Below are 3,575 nucleotides of genomic sequence, written 5' to 3' on the forward strand. Positions count from 1 at the left end.
CGCTGTGGCTTTGGGCCACTTGAGTCAAGATGGATCAGGCATGCAAAAAAAACGTATTTTGACGGGTATTGTCGGGTTTCGGGTTTGGGTAGTACTCAAACGGGTTTAAACCCATGAAATATGCCGGATTTTATAATGTACCCACGAGCAGCCCCGCGGGGATAGAAAGTCGCCCATTCCCGTCCCCTAATAGGGTAAAAACCCACGGGGACGCGGGTTTCGGGGCCCTATTGCCATCTTGAGCCACACTAGCACCCCCTGGGTACACTTCTGTCTACCCAGGTAAAAAACGTCCTTTAGATTGGACGGAATGCTTCCGTTTAGAGGAACAAGCATGGATCCATCCCGAGGGCTACTGGGGCTGCATGCCATTTGCTGTTAAAGTAATTAGGGAAATAGGATTTTTACCTGCAAACCGTTGGACAAAATATCCACCACATTCTCAAAGATGGAACGGACAGCATCGAGGTACGCATCCACCGAACTGAGGGCGTTAAACTCTTGGCTGCAGAAAATAGGATTCCTTAAAGAAGCTTTTCTCTGCAGAGGATTGATCGCCGTGCAAAGCTTCCTTGAACTATTTCCCCGTGACCGTCCACCGACACTTCCGCCATCGACATCGGCCTTGTCCAGCCCGCCATCCGACTCCGGCCCGGTAAGCACGCCTCCCTTCTCTCTGTTAATGGTTATTTTAGTTGTTCTCATTATTGTACTTGTAGATCTGCAACATTATATTAGTGTAGTTAAAATTTGTTGTATGATGTACCAGTGAATCTTCATAAGTAGATGTCTAAAATTTGAATATGCGTGCTAGACAAAATGTACTACATATGGATAAAAATTTAGTGCAACATTTTATTAGTGTATTTAAATATGTTGTATGATGTACCATTGAATCTTCGTAAGTCGATGTCTTAAATTTGAATATGTGTGCTAGACAAAATGTACTACATATGGATAAAAATATAGTACCACAATTTATTAGTGTAGTTAAAATTTGTTGTATGATGTACCATTGTATCTTCATAAGTAAATATCTTAAATTTGAATGCGTGTGCTACACAAAATGTACTACATATGGACGAACATATAGTACAATATGTTTTTCATGGTGCAATTATTCATAGTGAGTGCCAATGTTTTTACGAAGTGTGGATTAAGTTTCGTTTCACTTTATTTCTGACACTGAATATGTCCAATTTATATCAAAGGTCATGTAGTTTTTTTTGGTAAATTTATTATTTTTGATGGACAAGTTACGTACGTATGAAGACATCTACATATTCTATCTAAATGTCAACTTGTTTAATGGGATATAGATGGAGAAGCCAAGAAGCGTCATTATGACTCCTACGCCCATAGACGGAATTCCTACTGCCGTAGACATCATCACGACCGTGGCTCCGTACACAAAGATCGTACTCGCCAATGTAGAGAGTGCTCGAGCAGCCACCGAGAGCGCCGAGGCATATCTCGAAAGCACTAGAGCAGCCAGTGAGAGCGTTAGAGCAGCCGCCGAGAGTGCGCGAGCGGCCGTCGATACTGCGAGGACCACCCAAGCCGAGATAACGAAGATGATGGAAGGCGAGGATAGCTCATGATGGAGCTGAACTTTTACTTCTGAACAACTAGTGCACTGCCTTCATGTGGCTTATGATCGATGCGTGTGAACTTAATTTCTAAGTTGCTATGATGGACCTAAATTTTTGCTTCCGGACTACTAGTGAACTGTGCAACGTGGTCATTTGTATTGTCTACGATGCTATGAACATTATGATGTGACTTTGCTATATGCGATTGGATAACAATGAAACTTACTTGTTAGCTTGTTTATTTATTTACGTAGATGAAGTGGAACTGGTATATGGTGTACACCAGGAGAAATCTTGGAATTTATGATTCATGGGATGTATGCAAGGAACAAGTGGACAGTTACAAGCTATAAAAGATATATAAGAGTAAAAAAGAAGTTGAGGATCATTATGCCAGCTACGCAAAGAGAAAATCAACTATGAAATATGCAAGACCGTGTGGACAAGTGAACAAGTAAAGAATTTGATTATCTTTATCTAGCTCATTGTCATTACCGTACTGTTGTTATCATGAGGTCTTGTATGTATGTGTACTAATGGTGCGACATGAGTTGTCGTACTCTAATGCGTACTTTTTTTGTATGAAGTTTAGATTATAGTTATATTAAATTTAATGTGTACGATCGCTTACGTTATTTGTATGTTGTAATGTGTATTGGATGCTGTTTGTTGGCAATTGAAAGGGTTTGAGGCTGAACAACTAGTGGTGGGTTCCATAGAAGGCTGGCCACAACTATTAATATAAGCAAATGGCGGGCAACGAGGATAGCCCACCACTGTGGATAATCTATCAGTCGTGGGTGCGTCCCCGCCACTGATACCATTATTGCAGTGGCGGAAGGTCAGTGGCGGGCACCCTTGGGAGCCAGGGCCGCCACTTCTGACCTTTTGGCTCCTGCCACGTCTAGGCATTCCTGCAGTATTGGATGGATGGCATCGTTGGTGCTTTGAGCGGCTACCCTTTGGAAGTGGAGTGACGATGTTCGGGGCGTTGCGGGCAGGGGATTTATTCCGAGGAGAGACTGGAGGACCACTTACCGAAGAGCACGGCGCGACTTCTGCGAGGTAGGGGGTGATGGCCACTTTAGAGCCATCAAGGCTCTCGTGATAAAAGAGCCTTTCCTTGAAGATGACGCATAACTCGGTATCCACGTGGAAGCCGAGGTCGTCGACGCACGAATACACCCCTGGCTCTGGCGCTAGGCAGCTTATTGTGTCAACCCAGCGATTCCACCTTTGTTCGCATAAATTGAACATCTATTCGGAAGTATAAATGCACTGCTCGGATAGACGAAGTAGTTTGAAGAAGACTCATCATTTTGACGGGTCGATAATAGGAGAAGCCGTCCATAAGCTTCTGTGTGGCAAGATCTTCCTTCTCCCCCTTGTATATACCGACTAAAAGGGCGCTTATGGACGCCTGGTTCTGGAGGCCCTCCCGAATAGATCGGGTGGCGTCGTCCGTCCCATTATACATTCACGGGGAATGAAGGCGTTGCAAAAGAGGTTGGACCCTTCAGACTATGGTTGTTGCCATCAAATCAACAATGGTCAACCCATTATGTGTCAGGCATCTTACTTGAGAGGCCAGGAGAGCCACTTCAGAGTCATCCTTCTGCGAGCAACTCTTCGGCCGCCAATTGTAGTGCTTCCTCGGAGGCTCGGAGGAGAATACTGGAAGCCCGGAACGGACTGGATCGTAAAGTGGGACGTCGGCCATATAGAACCATTCAATGGCCCACGTCTCGGTATCCTCTCTAATGGTACCTAGTAGGTAGCCGGTTCCCGCTATGCTGCGTACCTCGGCTCTGCCCACCTCGTGAATTTTCTCCTTTCGGGAACAAAGCATTAAGCAGAAGTACTTCCTCCATAGCGCCGAAGTACATCTCGCACAGGGCAACAAATCCCATGATGTGCAGGATGGAGTTGGGCGTCAGGTTGTGGAGTTGAATCCCATAGAACTCAAGAAGGTCCCTGAGGAAT

This window comes from Triticum aestivum, chromosome 7D (assembly GCF_018294505.1).
Source record: "Triticum aestivum cultivar Chinese Spring chromosome 7D, IWGSC CS RefSeq v2.1, whole genome shotgun sequence".
Lineage (NCBI taxonomy): Eukaryota > Viridiplantae > Streptophyta > Magnoliopsida > Poales > Poaceae > Triticum > Triticum aestivum.